This window comes from Triticum dicoccoides, chromosome 7B, assembly GCF_002162155.2.
Source record: "Triticum dicoccoides isolate Atlit2015 ecotype Zavitan chromosome 7B, WEW_v2.0, whole genome shotgun sequence".
Classification (NCBI taxonomy): Eukaryota; Viridiplantae; Streptophyta; class Magnoliopsida; order Poales; family Poaceae; genus Triticum; species Triticum dicoccoides.
In genome coordinates this window covers 657,646,982-657,671,459 of record NC_041393.1, presented here as the reverse complement: position 1 = coordinate 657,671,459, position 24,478 = coordinate 657,646,982, and the positions used below count along the sequence as shown (strand labels likewise).

At 43.9% G+C, this 24,478-nt stretch overlaps 1 pseudogene; it reads left to right on the top strand.

Moving 5' to 3' along the window:
* Window positions 1–8,991: 8,991 nt before the first annotated feature.
* LOC119340612 lies at window positions 8,992–15,408 on the top strand (annotated as a pseudogene).
* The last annotated feature ends 9,070 nt before the right edge of the window (window positions 15,409–24,478 follow it).

The following is a 24,478-nucleotide window of genomic DNA, read 5'->3' as shown; positions in this document are numbered from 1 at the left end:
TTTTCTTGTGTTGGTATGTAAAGCTAGGTGGCAAATATTTAGCAACAATGTAATTAGCATAGTCAGCCTACCAAGGAGTACTATTAGCAACATTTACTGCAGCTAACTGCTCATCAGGAAAACTATCATCAATAGGTAGTGGGTCATCAAGCACATTTTCAAGCCTAGACAAGTTATCAGCTACGGAGTTCTCAACCCCTTTTCTATCAATGATATGTAAGTCAAATTCTTGTAACAAGAGAACCCGACGAATTAGTCTAGGTTTAGCATCTTTCTTTTCCATAAAATATTTAATAGCAGCATGGTCTGTCTGAATAGTTACTTTGGAATCGACAATATAAGGTCTAAACTTACCACAAGCAAACACCAGTGTTGAGAATTCTTTTTCAGTAGTAGCATAATTTCTTTGAGCACTATCTAGAGTTTTACTAGCATAATGAATAACATTCAATTTCTTATCAACTATTTGTCCTAGAACAACACCAACAGCATAATCACTAGCATCACACATAATCTCAAAAGGCAAGTTCCAATCAAGTGGTTAAACTATAGGTGCAGAGATTAAGGCTTTCTTTAGTGATTCAAAGGCTTCTAAACAATCATCATCAAAAACAAAAGGAATATCCCTTTGCAAAAGATTAGTGAGAGGCCTAGAAATTTTAGAAAAGTCTTTGATAGTACGAATACCTTTTATGTCCTTAGGGCATGGCATTTTCTCAATTGCATCAACCTTAGCTTGGTCCACTTCAATACCTCTTTCAGAAATTTTATGACCTAAGACAATGCCTTCATTAACCATAAAGTGGCACTTCTCCCAATTCAAGACAAGATTTGTTTGTTCACATCTCTGCAAAACTCGGTCAAGATTGCTTAAACAATCATCAAAAGACTTCCGATAAACAGAAAAGTCATCCATGAAAACCTCAACAATCTTTTCACAAAAGTCAGAGAATATAGCAGTCATACATCTTTGAAAGGTAGAAAGTGCATTACATAAACCAAAAGGCATACGTCTATAAGCATAGGTTCCAAAAGGAGAAGCAAAAGTGGTCTTTTCTTGATCAGGTTGAGAAACAGGTATTTGTGAGAAGCCAGAATATCCATCAAGGAAGCAAAAGTGTGTGTGCTTAGATAATATTTCAAGCATTTGATCAATAAAAGGCAATGGGTAATGATCTTTTCTAGTTGCTTTATTTAATTTTCTAAAATCAATCACCATTCTATAGCCGTAACAATTCCTTGTGGAATAAGCTCATTCTTATCATTAGGAACAACAGTTATACCTCCTTTCTTAGGGACACAATGAACAGGACTTACCCATCTACTATCAGCTATAGGATATAGTATACCTGCTTCCAGAAGTTCTAATATTTCCGTTCTTACCACCTCTTTCATCTTCGGATTTAACCGACGTTGGTGATCAACAACGGGTTTAGCATCAGGTTCCATATTAATTTTGTGCTGACATAGAGTGGGACTAATGCCCTTTAAATCATCAAGAGTATATCCAATAACAGCTCGGTGCTTCCTTAGAACTTTCAATAATCTTTCTTCTTCATGTCTGAAAGGTTAGCACTGATAATAACAGGATATATTTTCTTTTCATCAAGATAAGCATATTTCAAAGTGTCTGGCAATTGTTTTAATTCAAACACGGGATCACCTTTAGGTGGATGAGGACCTCCTAGAGTTTCAATAGGCAAATTGTGTTTAAGTAGAGGACGTTGTTCAAAGAAAATCTTATCTATTTAATTTCTTTCATGCATATGTAAATCATTTTAATGGTCTAGCAAATATTGTTCTAAAGGATTAGTAGGTGGAACAACAATAGAAGCAAGACCAATTAATTCATCACTACTAGGCAATTCTTTTTCATGATGATTTCTACTAAACTTGGAAAAATTAAACTCATGAGACTCATCACCAAAGCTAACACTGACAGTTTGTTTCTTACAATCTATCTTAGCATTAACTGTGTTCAAGAAAGGTCTACCAAAGATAATGGGACATAAGTCATCTTGAGGGGAACCAAGAACAGGAAAATCAGTATGATATTTTATTTTCCCACACAAGACCTTAACATCTCTAACAATCCCACAAGGTGATATGGTGTCTCTATTAGCAAGTTTAATAGTAACATCTATGTCTTCTATCTCTACAGGTGCTATGTATTTCTTAATTTCTTGATATAAAGTGTAAGGAATAGCACTTACACTAGCACCCATGTCACATAAACCATGATAACAGTGATCTCCTATTTTAACTAAAATGACAGGCATGCCAACAAATGGTCTATGTTTATCCCTTTTATCGGGTTTAGCAATTCTAGTAGCTTCTGCACAGAAGTAAATAACATGCCCATCTATATCTTCTTCCAAGAGATCTTTAACCATAGCAACATTAGGTTCCACTCTAATTTGATCATCTGGTTTAGGTGTTCTAACATGGCTTTTGTTAACCGCAGTTGAAACTTTAGCATGTTCCTATATCCTTATAGGAAAAGGGGGTTTCTCAATATAAGCAGTAGGAACAACTGGATCAACATTATAGAGTATAGTTTCTTCTTTAACCGGTACTGGTTTTTTAATTTCATCTTTAATAGGTGGGTGATACTTAAACCACTTCTCTTTGGGGAGTTCAACATGAGTAGCAAATGATTCACAAAAGGAGGCTACTATCTCAGAGTCAAGTCCATACTTAGTGCTAAACTTTTGAAAAGCATCGGTATCCATAAAAGATTTAACACAATCATACTTAAGCTTTATACCTGACTCTTTACCTTCATCGAGTTCCCGATCTTCAGAATTGCATTTAATTCTTTCCAAAAGATCCTACCGGAATTCAATAGTTTTCTTCATAAAAGAACCAGCACAAGAAGTATCCAGCATGGTTTGATCATTACGAGAAAGTCGAGCATAAAAGTTCTGAATAATAATTTCTCTTGAGAGCTCATGATTGGGGCATGAATATAACATTGACTTAAGCCTCCCCCAAGCTAGAGCGATACTTTATCCTTCACGAGGCCAAAAATTATATATATAATTCCGATCACGATGAACTAGATGCATATGATAAAATTTTTGGTGGAACTCCAATTTCAATCGATTCCAATTCCATGATCCAATATCATCACATAGGCTATACCATGCCAATGTTTTTTCCTTCAAAGATAAAGCTTGAACAATCCACAAATTTGTTCTACATATATCAAGTGCATATCAGGATGTTCTGTTTCATCTCATACATAAGGATTAGCTAGCAATTGTTCTATCATACCCGAAGAAATTCCATATTCAATATTTTTAGTAGGTGCAATAGGTTGAGGGGCAATTAGTTGTGGTTCCAGACGAGGTGAAGATACCCCAAACAAACCCCTCAAAGGATTGTTTTCCATAGTAACAAGTGACAATAAATTTCAGCACACTATATAAATGTTTCCTTACCAAATTCCACTTACGAAAGGTGCTTCACTCCCCGCCAACGGCGCAAGAAAATAGCCTTGATGACCCAAAAGTATAGGGGATCAATTGCAGCTATTTTCGATAAGTAAGAGTGTCGAACCCAACGAGGAGCAGAAGGAAATGACAAGTAGTTTTCAGTAAGGTAGTGTCTGGAAGTGCTGAAATTATAAGTAGCGGAGTAGTTTGATAGCAAGATAATATGTAACGAGCAAGTAACGATAATTGTAACAAGTATGCAGCAAGGTAGCCCGACCCTTTTGAGGCAAAGGACATGCCAAAACGGTCTCTTATGATAAGCAAAGTGTTCTTGAGGGTACACAGGAATTTCAGCTAGTCACTTTCATCATGTTGGTTTAATTTGTGTTCGCTACTTTGATAATTTGATATGTGGGTGGACTGGTCCTTAGGTGCTATTCTTACTTGAACAAACCTCCTAATTATGATTAACCCTCCCTCAAGCATTCGCAAATACAAGAAAAGTATTAAGAATAAATTCTAACCATAGCATTAAACTTTTGGGTCCAATCGGTCCCTTACGGAATAGCGCATAAACTGGGGTTTAAGCTTCTATCACTCTCGCAACCCACCATCTATTTACTACTCCACAATGCATTCCCTTAGGCCCAAATATGGTGAAGTGTCATGTAGTCGACGTTCACATGACACCACTAAGGGAATCACAACATACATACCATCAAAATATCAAACACATATCAAATTCACATGATTACTTGCAACATGATTTATCCCGTGACCTCAAGAACTAAAGTAACTACTCACAAATAATAAACATGTTCATGATCAGAGGGGTATTAGTATGCATAATGGATCTGAACATATAATCTTCCACCAAATAAACCATATAGTAATCAACTACAAGATGTAATCAACACTACTAGTCAGCCCCTAGCACCAATCTATAGTTCCGGTAACAAGATTGAATACAAGAGATGAACTAGGGTTTGAGATGAGATGGTGTTGTTAAAGATGTTGATGGAGATTGCCCTCCCCAAGATGGGAGAGTTGTTGGTGATGATGATGACGATGATTTCCCCCTCCGGGAGGGAAGTTCCCCCGGCAGAATCGCTCCACTAGAGGGCGAAAGTGCTCTTGCCCAAGTTCCTCCTCGAGACAGCGGCGCTTCGCCCCGAAAGTCTTCTCTCTATTTTTTCTAGGTAAAAATGACTTATATACCAGAAGATGGGCACCGGAGGTGGGCCGAGGGGGCTACAACCCACCAGGGCGCGCCTGGGCTCCCTGGCGTGCCCAGGTGGGTTGTGCCCACCTGGTGGCCCCCCTCTCATAGTTATTTGCTCCAATATTCCTTAAATATTCCATAAAAATGTCTGTGAAGTTTCAGCTTGTTTGGAGTTGTGCAGAATAGGTGGCCTGGCGTAGCTTTTTCAGGTCCAGATTTCCAGCTATCGGAATTCTCCCTCTTGGTGTGTACCTTGCAAATTATGAGAGAAAAGGCATTAGAATTACTCTAAAAACATTATTATGGATAAAAACACATAAATAATAGTAAGAAAACATGATGCAAAATGGATGTATCAGGCGGCCTCAGAAGGAGTGGCGATGCTGGCTCTCCAGCGAGCAGTGGTCGCGGGTGCTGCTCCGCCCCCTCGGCCGCGCGGGCGGCTTGGTGGCGGCGGTCGTTGGTGACTGGTCTTTGCATGCGGCCTTCCCCCCGGTGGATGGCACCAGATCTGCAGGTCTTTCCCTCCCCCTCTCATAGCACCTTCCACCCCGGCGTTGCTGGTCCTTGGCGGTCTCTTGTCGCTGGATTTGGTGCGATTGGGGTGCGGGAGTGGCGACAGTCTGGGAGAAATCCTTGGCCGGTGTGGCCCGGCCACAACGGTAACGACATCAATTGGTGTCGTGCCCCTCCCTGGAGGCTCCGTCGAGGTTCTGTCCCCCTCTCTCCCCTCTCGCCCTGGGTGAAAACCTCATCCTTTTGGATGGGGCGGCAGCGGCGCTCTTCGTTGTAACCTTCCTGGAGGTGCCGCTCTGGTGGTTTGAGAGTTGCAAGGGCGCTTTGGTTTGGGTATTGGGGGATCGATGGTTGCGCGGTCCAATTTTTCACATCGATGTTGTGCTTCGGCGGGTGATTGGCGATCCCGCAGCTTCTTTGGTCATCCCCTGTTTTCGTTGTGCTAGTTTGCTTGCCGACGGGTCGACGTCCTTTGTTTAGGGCTGGGAGTGGATCGGGTTTCATCCCTCATCTTCATATGCACATTGATGACGGGGTGATCGCGGTGCCGCTCTTTGCAGGCTTGTCCTTGATCTCATTGCACTTGATGTGCCAGTTTCATTGTTCTTCGCTTCCTTCCTCGGCACCTTCGATCCTGACGGCTTCATCCCTTCGTGTGTGACTATGTGTGTGGGCGAGGCTCTTCCAAGGCGAGCTCGACTCAGCTGGGGGCGGGGCTGAGTATCTCTCATGGTAGTTCGTGGTTGTCATCTAATCTGGCTCTAGGGTGAGCTTCCCCATCTTCCGATGGTACGTCATCCTTCGAGCCTGGACGAGGGGCAGGGGTTCCCTTCGGAGATGGTTTTCGGTTGGTTGTTGCAGCTCACAACTCCTGGTGCAGATGAGGGCATGCTCCCTTCCTCTGTCGGGTCTCATCTTCTTTGTGCTTCCGCTCCACCTATGGTGCTCATTCTGCGGCTGGGGGCATCATCGACATCAAGCAAAGCTTAGTTTTCCATTCTGTTGTAGTGCTTGGTATTGTTGATGTTTGTAAGCTGTCTAGTAGCATTATGTATCTGCCGACTTTTTCTTTTTTTTTCCTCTTGTAAGGTGCTGTCCGATGTAATTCCTGGCCGGTTAATGACTTTGTTAATTCAAAGCCGGGCTCTCTCTCGAGCCTTCATTCTTAAAAATGAGGAGTGATTTTGAAAATAAAGAGACGCATTAAGTCATTAAGGTAACAAATGATTCAGATCATTCATGTCGTGGGCAGGTTACAAAACCCATCATGATTACTCCTACTTAAGTGGCTTTATAAGTGTCTCCTCGTGCACACACACACTTACGTGGCTTCGTTATCCCGTTGACCGCATGTTAGAGCAGGCCTCCAGAACGAAACCTCTTGCAAAGTGGCACACTGGGAGAGCCTCGTGCACATGCACACACGCGCGCGCACACACACAATCTGCCAAGCTAATCGTAAGTATCATAAGCGGTATCATGCATGCCAACTAGACTTTTTAAATGATGTGACACACAATTAAATAAGGCTGGTCATAGTGGGAAGTAATTTAGAGTAGTAACATGCATACCTTACTACTCTATGTTACTACCCTTATAGTGGGAAGTGTTATATGTGGAGTAACATACACATGATCATTTATTGTCTTGTAGACTCATTTTGTATTGGAAAGCGCTATGTGATGGTAACATATTAGGTTACTCTATTTTCCTCTCTCCTCATTAACTACTTGCCACATCAACATTTTTACTTATGTGGCATCTATGTTACTACCTATGTTACTCCCACTATGACCAGCCTAAGGGGAGAGAGGATGTGGTATCATATCATGATATCATATCATATTAAATGTTGTATTACTTTGTGTCATGCATGACAATTAATAAGACAATATAAAATACTAACTTATGATACTATGCATTACGGAAGTAGTATCATATATTCCATATACTAGTATATGATACTCTTCATTACGACTAGCCTCATTGTCACTTTTCCTGTGGTGTGCTTGGCTTCATTGTCCTATTGACCGCATGTCAGAGCAGGCCTCCACAACGAAACCTCTTGCAAACTGGCACACTAGGAGAGGCGATGAGGTGTTTGGAGAGCGTCTGAAGAATGTGTACACAGAAAAGGAAGGTTGCATGTGTAGCTCTAACATTCTACCTTTGCAAAGTAAGAGACATGCAATTTATTCATTGTGATTTTTTGTGATTGATATCGCCATCCAAATTTAGCTTTCAAAACTTTGTACATTTTTTAATTCCTAGTGAAAATACCCTAACACAAGAGCAATATTGGATGGTGTTTAACTAGTTTATATTTTATTGTTCTAATCATAATTAAGTTCTTGTTATTTAAATTGTTATTTCTACTGGATTTCACAAATTTTGTTATAATAATTGTTGAATTGTTTTAATTTTTATTTCAGATATTTAGTTGTTTAATTTCATTTATTTCAATCCAATTTCACGAATGCCACTTGTTTCATTTGCAGTAATGTCACTTATAAGAAAATATTTTTTAATATTATCATTTATTTTCACTCCCATTTTATCATATATTCCATATACTTATTTCGTATACTAGTAATATAGTGTAAAAATTAGGTACCCTCCGTCCTTTAAAGAGTGTACTTCCAACTTTGTTGGAGGGTCAAACTATTTCAAAGTTTGACCGAGTTTGTGTAAAAATATATCAATGTTTGTGAAATCAAATAGGTATATGATGAAAGTATATTTTATCACGAATCTAATGCTACTAATTTGATGGCATAAATGTTGGTGTATTATTATATAAACACGGTCAAATATAAAAAAGTTTGACTTTCCAAGAAAGTTGGAAGTACACTCTTTAAAGGACGGAGGGAGTACTTAACAATTTCAATTTTTTAGTTAATTTATTTGTGCGATTTTTTTTCGTAATTTTTTACACGTTTCACTTGTTTCACTGGTTTAATTTCAGTTAGTGAAATTAAATTAAAAGAAAAAATATTTAATTTTTGAAAGCATGTAATGTTTTTGTGAAATATGATTGGAATGGTCTGACAGATGTGTAATTAGTGAAAGAAAACTAAATTTGTGAAATATTCTGAGATTTGTGGAAGTGAGTTAACTGTTACTTAAATTGTGGGAGATTTTACATTAGATATTTGAAGTATCTCTAAAAATATGTAATCAGTGAAAGCAAGTTAATTTCGTGAGACTAAATTTGTGATAGATGACTGGAATGCTATTGGTGTTTGGAAATTTTCAGTCACATTTTATTCAAATTTGAGAACATTTAACACATATGTCAATTATTTTACTCAATTTCACAAAATATTTATCATATGCTTTAGTTGATTGAAACAATGCAATTTAAATTAGTTTGAAATGTATCCATGGACCCATGTTTTTAAAGGTTTTATCGCTAGGAGTTAAAATACATTAAAAAAATATGATTTAACAAAATTATCAAAATAAATATAGCGCATGTATGTTGATTGGGGACAGGGGAGAGAGAATGCAAGAACAATGCATGCAACTATCCTTGCGGGGGAGTTAGCTTTTTTTTTATATCCTTTGAACGGCTGCATGTGGGCCAGAGCCACGACGACTCCTCGAGAAGGCTGCTAGAACAGTCATGGCGATTGTTGGTATTCTGTATTGATTGATATTGATCGAGTATCCAACTTCCAAAGTCCAGTATATCCATGCATGCTGACCTCCACCCTACCCGAGGAGTCCCTGGCTCGTTAGTTTCCACCCCTGCTGTATAAATCACACCGCACTCCAGTCCACAGTATTCCCACATCCCCACTCTTCACCACCGTCATGGCTAATGCCTGCACAGACCTCACTGATGCCGCGCGCTCCGTGCAACAGCTCAAGATCCGTGGCTTTTGTGCGACGTCGGCCATGTCTTCCGATGATTCCATCAAATCTAGATGGAACGTCGACGGCTACGAGTGGGAAATCCGTATTTACACCGCAAGGTTGGTAATACTCCCGAGCGCAGTTCGTGGGTGGCAGTAGAGCTTGCCTTTCTCAGTGAAGCCCGTACGCCCGTCGTGAGGGCGAATCTAGGTTGTCGGCCGGTTGATCCGCGAGGCGTGGCTGAACCATCTGAAATAAGAAGCCAGTCAGGATCATTCAGGCGCCCAAAAGGTTGCTCATCATCATTTTTTGTTCTTCTTGTGCCAAGGCGTGATCTAGTGTTAGACTATGTATAGCTTCTGTACCTATGTACGTATATGGTACATATTGTAACACAACTATTATATATAATGAGATAAGCCACCCCTAAAGGGTTGTGCTGATTCCCCAAAACTTATTGTCTTACATGGTATCATGCTAGGTTACGATCGCTTCCGCTTCTAAACCCTAATACCCGCACCGCCGCCGCAGCCGCCGCCGACTTCACCGCCGCCGCCGCGCCACCGATCGCGCTGCCGCCATGTCGAGCGCCGCCACCACCGGTTCCACTGCTGCGGGCTTCCTCCCGGCCTCTCTTGCGGCTCTGCTCAACCTCCCGCTCGATGTCGTCTCTGTTCCGGCTCCGATCGGGACAAGGAGCATCGGCTCCGTCTTCTCCACGCCGCCGGCGCCCTCGCTTGGGCGTGACCTCGTGGTCCACACCGCGGCGCCGCCGTCCGCTGCGGACTCCGCAGGCGTCGTCCCGCCGCTCCTGCCGCAAGCGGATCACACTGCCCCGCTGGCGGGGTTGGCGGCGTCCGCCTCGGCCGCGGGCCTTGCGGCGTCCGCACCGGCCGCGAGCTTTGCGGCGCCCGCCCTGGCTGCGGTCCCGCCTCCTCCCGCATCGGCTTCGGTGCCTCCGGCTGCCTCCATGGTGTTTGCACCCCAGGCAGCCTCCTCGATGGGATCGTCTTCGCCGCCGCCGTTTCACTTCGGTCATCTCATCACCATCAAGCTCTCCGCCGACAACTACATCTTCTGGCGTGCGCAGGTTCTCCCGCTCTTGGGGAGTCACTACCTGCTAGGCTACGTCGACGGATCGCTTCCCTGCCCACCCGCGCTGGTAGACAGCGTGCACGGTCCGGTCTACAATCCGGCCCATCGCGTCTGGAAGGGGCAGGACCAGGCGAACCTCTCCTCCATCCAGGGGTCGCTCTCGCCGGCAGTTGCCGGCCTTGTTGTCTTCGCGAAGACGTCTCATGAGGCCTGGACCATCCTTGAGCGCACCTTTGCAGCGCAGTCCCAGGCTCGTGTCTCTGCACTCCGTCGTCGGCTTGGAGAGTGTCAGAAGCTTGACTCCACTGCCACTGAGTTCTACAACAAGGTCAAGGGCCTCGCCGACACATTGGCCTCCATTGGACAGCCCCTCACCGACTCCGAGTTCAACTCGTTTATTGTCAATGGTCTTGATGAGGAGTATGATGCCTTAGTCGAGATCATCAACGAGCGGGGCAACTCGACACCCATGCTGGCACACGAGGTTTTCTCTCGGCTCCTTCTCACTGAGCAACGGGTCGAGACTCGCCGCACCAGGGGCACTGGCTCCCTCTCGGCCAACGCCGCCACCAAGGGTGGCCGCTCTTCTTCATCACCCCGGTCTCCCTTGGGGCTGCCACCGTCGCCCGCCTCGGCCCCCCCACCTACTGCGACCTTACCGGGGGCTGGCGGTCCACGTGTGTGTCAGCTTTGTGGCCGCGATGGGCACTGGGCCTCCAAGTGTCATAAGCGCTTCCAGCGAAGCTTCCTTGGTCTTGGCAATGACGGCAAAGATACACGCAACAATGCCCGTCAGGTCGCCATGGCTGATCGTCCCGCGCCGCAGAAGCAACAGGGACACACTCAGTCCTACTCCATCGATCCACACTGGTACATGGACTCTAGGGCGACAGAGCATCTAACCAGCGAGATGGGGAAGCTTCACACTCGTGAACCCTATCATGGCTCCGACAAGATCCACACCGCCAATGGAGCAGGTATGCACATCTCTCATATTGGTCAAGCATCTCTTCTCACTAGACATGCCAATAGGAGTCTTCAGCTTCGCAATGTTCTTCGAGTTCCATCTGTGACCCGTAATTTTCTTTCAGTTCCTAAACTCACACGTGATAATAATGTGCTTTGTGAATTTCACCCTTTTGATCTTTTTATTAAGGATTGGGGCACGAGGGACATTCTTCTTAGTGGGCGGTTGTGCCAGGGCCTCTACCGTCTGGAGCATCCTGGTGTCGCTCGTGTTTTCTGTGGAGTTCGGGTCTCTCCGTCACAGTGGCATGCTCGTCTTGGTCACCCGGCCACACCTATTGTCCGTCATATTTTGCGTCGTCATGAGCTTCCTAGTTTGTCTAGTAATAAAGATGTAGCAGTGTGTGATGCTTGTCAGCAGGGGAAGAGTCATCAACTTCCTTTTTCGGAGTCCAGTCGTGAGGTGAAACATCCTTTAGAACTTGTGTTTTCAGATGTATGGGGTCCTGCTCAGACTTCTGTCAGCGGTCATAATTACTATATCAGTTTCGTTGATGCTTATAGTCGCTTTACCTGGCTTTACCTTATTAAACGCAAATCTGATGTGTTTGATATTTTTGTTCAGTTTCAAAAACATGTTGAACGTCTTCTCAAGCACAAAATTGTTCATGTCCAGTCAGACTGGGGGGGGCGAGTATCGCAACCTCAACTCTTTCTTTCAGTCGCTTGGGATAGCTCATCGTTTAGCATGTCCACATACACATCAGCAGAATGGTTCAGTCGAACGTAAGCATCGTCATATTGTTGAAGCTGGTCTTACTCTTTTGGCCCATGCATCTGTTCCGTTTCGGTTTTGGAGTGATGCTTTCACCACTGCATGCTTTCTCATCAATCGTACTCCTACTCATGTTTTAAACATGAAGACTCCCATTGAGGTTCTCCTTAATGAACAACCTGATTATACCTTTCTCAAGGTATTTGGGTGTGCTTGCTGGCCGCATCTTCGTCCATATAACAAGCGCAAGCTTGAGTTTCGTTCTAAGAAGTGTGTTTTTCTTGGCTATAGCTCTCTTCATAAAGGTTACAAATGTCTTCATGTTCCCACTAATCGTGTCTATATATCTCGGGACGTCGTGTTTGATGAGCATGTTTTTCCCTTTGCCAACCTTCCTGTGTCCACTGTCGAACCACCATCCCTGCATTCATCCTCTGTTGCTTCTGACCAATTTGATGATGTTGCATACTCTCCTTTGCTGTTACCTAACCATGGTGCAGGAACCGGACGTGGAGCTCGTTTGGAGCTGTTGGAGGATTCACCATCATCATCGTCGTCTTCTGGTGGGCACGTCGATCGCCCTATGTTGCATGGCATCGATTCGCGTGCCCATGCATGGTCACCCGACGAGCCCGTCGCGCCGAGCATCTCCACTGCTCGGTCCGTTTCGCCAGCGGCCACCGAGTCGCCCGCGGCTCGGCCCGTCACGCCGTCTTCGCCTGCGGCTCGGCCCGTCACGCCGTCTTCGCCTGCGGCTCGGCCCATCACGCCGTCTTCGCCCGCGGCTTGGGTCCTCACGTCGCCTTCATCAGCGGATCGGCCCGCGACATCGGCCGCGCCACGGCCCACTATGCCGAGCTCGCCATCGGCCCGGTCTGTGATGCCGGAGTCGCCAGCTGCTTCGTCTGCTCTGCCGGTTTCGCCGGTGGGTCGGCCTTCTTCGCCAACCGAGTCCGAGGCTACCGTGACTGGCTCCTCGTCACCGGCTGACTCGTCAACGTCGCCGTCCTCCAGCCCGTTGCAGGCTGCTCCGTCGACCTCGGTGGTTCCTGTGTCCCGACCACATACACGCAGTCGCAGTGGCATTTTCAAACCTAAGGAACGTAAGGATGGTACGGTTGCTTGGTTGGCTGCTTGTTTGGCTGCTGCTGTTGCGGATCCATCTTCTGAGCCTCGCTCATATCAGGCTGCCCTGCGCATTCCACATTGGCGAGAGGCTATGGAGCAGGAGTTTCATGCTCTTCTTCGTAACAAGACATGGACTCTCGTTCCTCCACCACCACGGGTAAATGTTATTGACTCAAAATGGGTATTCAAAGTGAAGAAGCATTCGGATGGATCTATTGAGCGTTACAAAGCGCGACTTGTTGCCCGCGGTTTTCGGCAGCGTCATGGTCTTGACTATGAGGACACCTTCAGTCCTGTCGTCAAGCCTACCACTATTCGGCTTCTTCTCTCCATTGCTGTTTCTCGTGGTTGGTCACTTCGTCAACTTGATGTGCAGAATGCTTTTCTACATGGATTTTTGGAGGAAGAGGTTTATATGAAACAGCCGCCTGGTTTCTCTGATCCTGATCGTCCTGACTATATCTGTCGTCTTTCCAAAGCACTATATGGTTTGAAGCAAGCTCCTCGTGCCTGGCATGCCCGCGTTGCCTCTGCCCTTCGTGCTCATGGTTTTGTGCCGTCTACTGCTGACACTTCATTATTTCTTCTACAGAAGCCAGAAGTCACTATGTATCTTTTGGTATATGTCGATGATATTATCCTTGTCAGCTCTTCTCAGTATGCTGCTGATGCTCTTGTCTGCTCTCTTGGTGCTGATTTTGCGGTCAAAGATCTTGGGAAGCTTCACTACTTTCTTGGAGTTGAGGTCACTTCTCGTGCTACTGATCTTGTCCTTACGCAGAAGAAGTACTCCTTGGAGTTGTTACAAAGAGCTGGCATGCTGAAGTGCAAACCGACCACCACACCCATGTCATCTATCGACAAGATAACAGCTGTTGATGGTGAGCTTTTGTCTCCTGCGGATGCCACAGAGTACAGGAGCATTGTTGGTGGACTTCAGTACTTGACGATCACGAGACCAGATATCTCTTATGCTGTTAACAGGGTTTGTCAGTATCTTCAGGCTCCCAGCGATACTCATTGGGCTGCTGTTAAACGCATTCTTCGTTATGTTCAGTTCACCCTGACATTTGGTATGCATATTCGGCCGACTTCCTCTCGGGTCCTTTCGGCCTTCTCTGATGCAGATTGGGCTGGTAGTCCAGATGACAGGCGATCCACGGGGGGTTATGCAGTATTCTTTGGCTCTAATTTGATCGCCTGGAGTGCTCGGAAACAGGCTACTGTGTCACGTAGCAGTACTGAAGCTGAGTACAAGGCTGTGGCTAATGCTACTGCAGAGATTATTTGGGTGCAGTCTTTGCTTCAGGAGTTGGGTTTGTCTCAACCACAGCCTCCTATTCTTTGGTGTGATAACATCGGTGCTACATACCTTTCTGCAAATCCAGTATTTCATGCCCGAATGAAACACATTGAAGTTGACTATCACTTTGTACGGGAACGTGTATCACAGAAGCAACTCCAGATCAAGTTTATCTCATCTAAGGATCAACTTGCAGACATCTTCACTAAGCCTTTACCGCTGCCACAGTTTGAGGCTTGTAGGCGCAATCTTACCCTTCTCAGTTCTTTAGAAAGTGGCTAAGATTGAGGGAGGGTGTTAGACTATGTATAGCTTCTGTACCTATGTACGTATATGGTACATATTGTAACACAACTATTATATATAATGAGATAAGCCACCCCTAGAGGGTTGTGCTGGTTCCCCAAAACTTATTGTCTTACATCTAGTGGCATCGGGTTACCTCGAGGATGACACTCTAACTGTGGAATGCACCATCACGGTGCTCAAGGAAGTACCAATGCCAACCATCCCAGTTAAAGAAGCGCCGTCAGTGCCACCGTCCAACTTGCACGAGCACTTTGGTGAACTCCTGCTAAGCGGAGCCGGATCTGATGTTGCCTTTCTCGTGTCTGGCGAGTCGTTCGCCGCGCACAAGCTCGTGCTGGCGGCGAGGTCCCGGGTTTTCATGGCTGAGTTCTTCGGGGACATGAAGGAGGCGTGCTCGCGGAGCGTAGAGATCAAGGACATGGAGTCGGCAGTGTTCAGGGCGCTGCTTGGCTTTATCTACACCGACACCGTGCCTGAACTTGACCTGGAGCTGGAGGCCGTGTCAACGATGGCTCAACATCTGCTTGCGGCAGCTGACAGATACGGGCTGGACAGGCTCAAGGTGATCTGCGCGGGCAAGCTCTCTGGCGGCATCACGGTCGACACGGCAGCGACGACATTGGCGTTGGCTGAGCAGCACAACTGCTCACACCTCAGGGCCAAGTGCGCCGAGTTCATTGTCAGCACTCCTGCTATCCTTGACGCTGTGGTGGCATCGGAGGGGTATAAGCATCTGGAGGAGAGTTGCCCTTCAGCACTTACTAGCATTGTCATCTCCATGCGTGCCAGAAGGAACTGAAGCGTGGCTAGGTGCTCAAATTCCAATTTAATCTATGCGTTTTAGTATTTCTCCACCTTAATTATTTGCATGACTTGTAAAACTTTTGTTTATCTTTTCCCTAATTATCAACTATTGTCCAACTTCTATCTAAATGTTTGTGATTGCCGACATACCTTTTTGCACTCATTATTTTGGCATATAAGGCAGCTGCTTCAATAGTATTCCTACTCCTTGATTGGAAAAGAATCAAGGGGAATTGGGCGTTTTTGACACACTAGTGTCAAAAATATTATGGTGCTGATGGAGTACAATATAAAAATGACTTCTGCAAATATGGGTTGTTCAAAATCAGTCAATGTACTGCCTTCATCTGGGTATGTAAGGCCGCACCTCAAATTGTCCGATAAAAGTCATGAGTGCGGCAACAGGAGCAAATTTCAGCATTCGAATTTGGCAAAGCAACACGTATAATTTCCCTCTGCAAATTTTTTTTTTGAATGCTAAAAGAACCTGCAATAAGCATCTGTCAATTGCAATAATCCGTTCGCCAACCCTGCTGTTTACTCCGTCCTTTGCACATATTCATCGCCCACATTGGCATGTGCAGCAACATGATCGATTTCCCATCCATTTTCAGAAAAAATGTTCTATGCCGAGCATCTACAGTGCTCAGTGAAGGCAGATATGCACTCGGCATATGTTTTTTAGAGTGTAGCACTCGGTATATATCGCTGGCCAGCATAGCAGGGTATGTTAAGTGTCACTTCACGGGTGCTCAGCAAACCCTATGCTGAATACAAAATCGTGGCAATCAACACAACAAATCAGCATTACGGCTAGTAGATGGAAACGGCAACGCCACGTGGGACCCATAGCATTCCGAGTACAAATACATGATTAACATTTTTTTTAAATGAAAACTTGGAACATTTTATACGAGATGTTAAACATTTTCAAATAGATGTTCAAAAAATTTACAATAGTACAAAACATTTTACTCCCTCTGTCCGGAAATACTTGTCGGAGGAATGGATGTATCTAGACGTATTTTAGTTCTAAGACACATCGATTTTTATTCATTTCTCCGACAAGTATTTTTCGACGGAGGGAGTATTATATTATGCAAACTTTGTTTTGCATTATATAAACATGTTTTAAAATGTCACAAATATTTGTTTTGGAACCTGTAAACATTTTAGAAGGTCACATGCATTTTTTGAATGGTACGTCATGTTTTTTTAACTTACACATATTTCTTTATTTACATTAAATAACCATTCTAAACAACGTTATGAATATTTTTTCAAACTAATGAACGTTTTTAAATTTCACAAACATTTTTTAATGGTGCAATATTTTTGGAAAAAATTGAGCGAACATTTTTCACATTTGATAATTTTTAAAATGCCACAAAAAATTCTTTCAAACGCATCAGTATCTTTAAAGGTCATGAACTTTTTTCAATACTCTTAATATTTTATAAAGGGTGCACAAACATTTTTTAACATTGCATGAAACATTTTTTGAACGCGCAATGAACTTTTAAAAATTTAAATATATTTCTTCCCATTTAGAAATAATAATAAATGTAATAAAGCAAAAATATAATAAAGAAGATTGGGCTCCTCCGCGAGCCGGATCATTAAGGAAGCACTTGAGGCAATGAGGGTCTTCTGTCTCGCACGAAGCGAGGCAAAGCGCTACCTTCTATGCTCAACTCACACAAACCCACATCCTCACCCAGACCCAAGGACAAAGGGCTACCTCTATTGCCCCCTTTCGATCTGGTTGTGCAGGAGAATTAGAGTCAAATAGATATATTTATTTATATTTACTGGGGGAGTTCCTCAGCTAAAAATATTTCTCAAAGTGGCCATAATATAAGAGATTGATCAAGTTTATAATGGAAACCAGATCAAAAACCTGAACTAATTGACCTTATTTACAATGGAAATCGTGCCGAAACCCTTACAAATAACATGTGTAAAAGAAGAATAGAAAACAAAAATGTATGCCCAGAAGGCATGACCTGGCTAGCAGACAGAACGATCATCAGCATGAAAGAGACAAGTACATGTGGGGTGTTCTGAGAGATCACAATACCAAGACTTTGCAAACATCCTAACTCACCGCATTGACGTGCGTACCAGACCCCATGGCGTAGCATAGGAGCATCCACAATCAATAAGTGCCATAGTTGAACACGAACCTTGACTCACAATCAACGACTGCCGTAGCTGAATATGAATCTTGACTGGGAGCTCCACCATGGGAATTCGTAACGATTAGCATTTTAGGGAGGGATCTTGCGCCATCATCGAATAAATATGAACCAAGACAACATCAAGTGCACGAAGCTCGTCGCAACCCAACGGTAGATAAGAAAGGCTCTTGGGCATGCATAACAATGGGGACAACACACGAGACGATGGGTAGGGGCTGACGGATGGTTGTGTATGGCTTGCAAATGACACCTACATCGGCCCTAAAGATTAACCAGGATATATTGTTTATACTAGTAATAATGTACGTGCAATGCACGTTTATATTAGGTAAGGATATTAGTTGCATGTTATATTAGGTAAGACATATCTGTTGCACGTTGGTATTTGGAGATATCAATTACTTTTTCCGCCGGAATGGTAGGATATTAATTACATGGTAGATTTCATGGGATAACGTTGAGTCAAAACGTGTTCATAACCAATGGCAGTGGTGGGTAATTAGAGTGTTAAACGTGTTTGGTGCTCAACATTGGAGCGATTTGAACCGCTAGATAACATGATTTGACGGGCGAGATGGTTCCAATCTGCCCCTTTGGGTCTTTTTATATTGGTATAGATATAGATGAAAGAATGACGGATAATGCATTATTGATTAAGATTGCACCATAGATATTATTTTTTAAATTGTTAACAGGTAAAATAACATCATATTCAGATTCTAATATTTTTCTAATCAAAATTCATATGTAACATGTTAAATTTGGAGTAACGGTTTAGAAGATATGAGTATTTTTTAAAATATTTGATATCTATTGCGGGTTTAATGTCAGACTAAGAATACCTATTTCTTTTATTAGTACTAGCAAATAAGCTCGTGCGTTGGAACGGGTGAAAAAAAAAACACTTCCTAATCTAATAACCATGGGTCTAAACTTCAGTAGGTCCATGTCCTTTATTTTAACACATGCACTAGTAGAAAAAGGACCTAATATTAGACACATTAGTGCCGGTTTGATTTTGAGCCGGCAGTAATGTGTCCAATAGTGCCGGTTCCAACGGCTAGCCGGCCGTTCTCATTAGTACCGGTTCGTGGCGAACCTATAGTACCGGTTCGTGCCACGAACCGGTACTAAAGAGGATGGTGGCAGGGTGTTGTCAGTCTGGGGCCTGTCCAGCACCTTTAGTACCGGTTCGTGGCACGAACCGGTACTAAAGGTCGACGTACATAAACCCTTCGTCCCCCCGAGCCACTCTGTTCTTCCCCTTTCCACTCACTTCCTCTGTTCTTCCCCCTCTCTCCTCGAGCTCCTCACAAATTTTGCCCAAAATTTCTCAAGATTTGAAGGCCCCCATCCATTCAAATGATCACAAAGGTTAGCAACTTTGTCCTTTCAACTCTCATTGCTAGATTAGCTCTTGCAATGCTTTGTATAGTGATTAATTTGGGAGGAATAATTATATTTGCTAGTATTTGATTTATATGCAATTTGAGCACAAAAATAACACTTAGTTTGCATATGTAGGTGTGGTTTACTTAGTGCCTTCTAAATCTCCGTCGTAACCACCGTCGATCGCCCGCACCGTCCCGTCGCCGGCACCACCTTCTGGTGAGGCTCTTGTTCATGTATGTTTTACATTACCAAATTGATGTTTATGTGATTTGGATATATAGTTACTCGTATAATTATCTTACCCGTACGTTGTCTGTTATACATAGTGCCATGGTTTTGATATCCGTTCCCGTCGGCCCTCGTCCTTGTTATGATTCGGATGTGGTATATTCTCTTTTAAAACTAGTTGTTGCATTTCGTGTTTATGACAAATTATGTCCATCAAGTTGACATAGATATTTTTATCTAGGAGGTATGTGAACCGAAAATTCCAACCGACCTTATTGTCGAGAGGTTAAATTTAGTTGAAAGAGAAAACGAGTATTTGAAAGAAAAATTGAAAAGAATTGAGGGGGAGAAGATGGAATTGGAGTTGCATGTTTTCGATGTCGTCGATGATCACAAGATCAAGATGGAGAAAATGAGGTTGAAGATTAGAAAGATTAGAAAATATGTCATTGATAGTGTGGCTTGGTATTATTATGCTGTTGGATCAATTGTTACCTTAGTTGCGATCTTCATCGCATTTGTTGTTGCATTTAAATTCTTTAGCTAGAGAGTTATTTGTATGTTGCATTTAATTAAGTGTTGTATATGAACTTTATGTATGAACTTTATGTATGAACTTGTATTAATTTGGTCTATTCGGTGTTGTGTAATGAAGATGAGCCGACAATGGATGTATGATGACAGATGCTCTCCCGAGTTCATTACTGGCGTGAATACTTTTTTGCTTGCCGCTGAGGCAAACAAGCGGGCGGATGGTTTTATGCCTTGTCCATGTGCTGGCTATAAGAATGGTCACAGTTACTCTATGTCAAGAACCATTCACGTCCACCTATTTGAGTCCGGTTTCATGCCCCACTATAATGTTTGGACCAAGCACGGAGAAATAGGGGTTATGATGGAAGACAATGAAGAAGAAGAGGACGACGACGGCTATCCTAGCCATGGGTTCCCTGAATACGATGATACAACAATGGGGGAAGAAGTTGAGCCGGCAATGCAGAAAGAAGTTGAAGAAGAGGCATCAGATGAGCCCACTAATGATCTAGGTCGGGCCATTGCCGATGCAAAGAGAAACTGCGCAAGTGATCTGGAGAGGACGAAGTTGCAGCGCATGTTAGAGGATCACAAGAAATTGTTGTACCCGAATTGTGAAGCTGACAAAAAAAAGTTAGGCACCACACTTGAATTGCTGCAATGGAAGGCAGAGAATAGTGTATCTGACAAGGGATTTGGAAAGTTGCTGGTAATGATAAAGAATATGCTTCCAAAGGACAACGAATTGCCCGAGAGTACGTATGAAGCAAAGAAGGTTGTCTGCCCTCTAGGGTTAGAGGTGCAAAAGATACATGCATGCCCTAATGACTGCATCCTCTACCGCGTTGAGTACGAGGATTTGAATGCTTGCCCGGTATGCGATGCATTGCGTTATAAGATCAGTCGCGATGACCCTGGTGATGTCGAGGGTGAGCGCCTCAGGAAGAAGATTCCTCCCAAGGTGATGTGGTATGCTCCTATAATACCACGGTTGAAACGTTTGTTCCAAAACAAAGAGCATGCGAAGGCGATGCGGTGGCACGCATAAGACCGTAAGAAAGATGGAAAGTTGAGAGTACCCGCTAACGGTTCGCAGTGGAGAAAAATCGAGAGAAAGTACTGGGAGGAGTTTGCAGGTGACCTAAGGAACGTATGGTTTGGTCTAAGCGCAAATGGCATTAATCCTTTTGGGGAGCAGAGCAGCAACCATAGCACGTGGTCTGTGACTCTATGTTTGTATAACCTTCCTCCTTGGTTGTGCATGAAGCGGAAGTTCATTATGATGCCAGTCCTCATCCAAGGCCCTAAGCAACCTGGCAATGACATTGATGTGTACCTAAGGCCATTAGTTGAAGAACTCTTACAACTGTGGAATGGAACAGGTGTACGTGTGTGGGATGAGCACATGGGGGAAGAATTTGACCTAAAGGCGTTGCTGTTCGTGACCATCAATGATTGGCCTGCTCTCAGTAACCTTTCAGGACAGACAAACAAGGGATACCGCGGATGCACGCACTGTTTGGATGATACCGACAGTATATATTTGAATAGTTGTAAGAAGAATGTGTACCTGGGACATCGTCGATTTCTTCCGAGCAGGCATCCCCTAAGAAAGAAAGGCAAGCATTTCAAAGGTGAGGCGGATCACCGGACGAAGCCTCGCCACCGTACTGGTGCTGATGTACATGATATGGTCAAGGATTTGAAGGTAATCTTTGGAAAGGGTCCTGGCGGACAACCTGTTCCGAAGGACGCTGACGGACGCGCACCCATATGGAAGAAGAAATCTATATTTTGGGACCTGCCATATTGGAAAGACCTAGAGGTCCGCTCCGCAATCGACGTGATGCACGTGACGAAGAATCTTTGCATGACCCTGCTTGGCTTTTTGGGCGTGTATGGGAAGACAAAAGATACACCAGAGGCACGGGAGGACCAGCAAAGTATGCACGAAAAAGACGACATACATCAGGGTCAGGCCAGCTACGCTCTTACCAAAGAAGAGAAGGGAATCTTCTTCGAATGCCTGCTCAGCATGAAGGTACCGTCTGGCTTCTCGTCGAATATAAAGGGAATAATAAATATGGCAGAGAAAAAGTTCTAGAACCTAAAGTCTCATGACTGCCACGTGATTATGACGCAACTCCTTCCGGTTGCATTGAGGGGGCTTCTATCGGAAAACGTTCGATTGGCCATTGTGAAGCTATGTGCATTCCTCAATGCAATCTCTCAGAAGGTAATCGATCCAGAAATCATACTAAGGTTACAGGATGATTTGGTGCAATGTCTTGTCAGTTTCGAGTTGGTGTTCCCACCATCCTTCTTCAACATCATGACGCATGTCCTAGTTCACCTTTCCGAAGAGATTAATGTTTTGGGTCCTGTATTTCTACACAATATGTTCCCCTTTGAAAGGTTCATGGGAGTCTTGAAGAAATATGTTCATAACCGTGCTAGGCCAGAAGGAAGCATCTCGAAGGGCCATGAAAATGAGGAGGTCATTGAGTTTTGTATTGACTTTATTCCTGACCTTAAGCCGATTGGTGTTCCTGAATCACGGCATAAGGGCAGACTGGAAGGAAAAGGCACGCTAGGAGGGCATCAAATAATATGTATGGACGGGCATTCTCTCACTGAAGCACACTACACAGTTCTATAGAATTCTGCCTTGGTGGCTCCGTATATGGAGGAACACAAGAATTTTCTACAGTCCAAACACCCGGAGAAGTCTGACGACTGGATTACACAAGGACAAACGAGGACTTTCGCCGGTTGGTTGCAGAAACGTGCCCTGGATGATGGCGATATTCAAAATGACCCGTACTCGCTGTCCCAGTTACTATCTTCGAATATAATGACTTTCAAAGGGTACCAGATAAGTGGGAATACATTTTACACGATCGCCCAAGATAAGAAGAGCACTAACCAAAACAGTGGTGTCCGCTTTGATGCAACAACCAACACGGGAAAGGAAACATATTATGGTTACATAGAGGACATATGGGAACTTAACTATGGATCAGGTGATTTGAAGGTCCCTTTGTTTCGGTGCAAATGGGTCAATATGACACGAGGCGGGGTAACGGAAGACCCGCAGTACGGAATGACAACAGTGGATCTCAACAATCTTGCGTATGCAGACGAACCATTTGTCCTAGCCAATGATGTGGTGCAGGTTTTTTATGTGAAATACATGTCTACCAGGCCGAGAAAAAGAAAAGATAAGGAAGCGAATGGATCATACGACGAGCCAAAGCGCCACATAGTTCTTTCAGGAAAAAGAAACATCGTGGGAGTGGATGACAAGACAGACATGTCAGAAGATTATGAAAAGTTTGATGAAATTGCTCTATTCATAGTGAATATTGACCCGAACATCCAGTTAAATGATGAAGATTTTCCCTGGCTACGGCGCAAAGGGACACACGAGAAGAAAAAGTTTCACACCCAAAGATCTGAGATGTGATCGGCTTCACTATCATCACTTTCTTCTGTGTTTCACACCCACGAGGGAATGTCTGTAATAGTTAGGGTAGTTAATTATGTGTTTTGGCATTTGAAACGCGAAGAAATTATGTGCAAACATATTCTTTTTCATGCATTTACTGATTTTTTTTCAGCTAAATGACCCTGAAATTGAAAAGCATTTGAAATGAACTCAGAAAAGGTTGAAAGTTGGCATGGTATCATAATTTCATACAAATAGCATGTGCAAAAAAGTAGAGAGGGTTACGGCAAAAACTGGATATACTTCGTGTACAAAATGGACAATCTTTTTCGAAGTATCAGGGTTTCTGACGAAAACTGAAATGTTACAAAGGCATTTCATTTTTTAAATAACCTAAGCATTACCAAATTGAATATAATGATAAAACACACTAATATTAAACATAAGAAAAAAGAATCACTGAAAAATCTTTTTCCAAAGTTAAGTTATTCATAAACTAGTGATTCACACAAATTTCAAATAATTCAAAATTTAAACTATTCAAATTTGAAAACTACCGGCACTAACAGATGAAAGTTTGTAAATTTTTGTACCTAAAGCAAAAATATTCACAAAGAAACTCTAAATGCAGCAAAAAACAACTCAAAAATAAATAAAACAAATAAAAAAGCAAAAAAAATAAGAAAATAAAAAAACCCACCTACTGGGCCAAAGCGGCCTGCATACGACTAGAAACTCAACCTTTTGTTGGGCCAGGATGCAGGCCCGCAAAGGCCCAGTAGGCCTACATGGCCGCAATGAATTGGTAGGCCCAGTAGGCCTGCTTAGGAGAGGAGCTCGAGAGAGCTACCGCATTGGGGCTTATAAACCAGTGCGGTAGCCCTTCGACTAGCAAGGTGGGACTAAACTTGCGCACCGCCTTGAGCCAGCGCACACCTTTAGTACCGGGTCGTGGCTCCAACCGGTACTAAAGACCCCCCCCCCCTTTAGTACCGGTTGGAACCACCACCCGGTACTAAAGGGGGTGCGCTTCCCGCCGCTTGGCCTGGCCAAAACAGACCTTTAGTACCGGTTGGTGGCTCCAACCGGTACTAAAGGTCCATCCTATATATACAACACTTGAAAAAAATTCAGTTTCCCTCTGTTCTTCCCTCTGTTTCCTCCCTCCGTCGCGCCGCCCTGCCCCGATCGTCGCCGCCCCCCGTCCCTCGTCGCCGACCCCGGTCGTCCCCGCCCCTCGTCGCCGCCCCCGTCGACGTCGC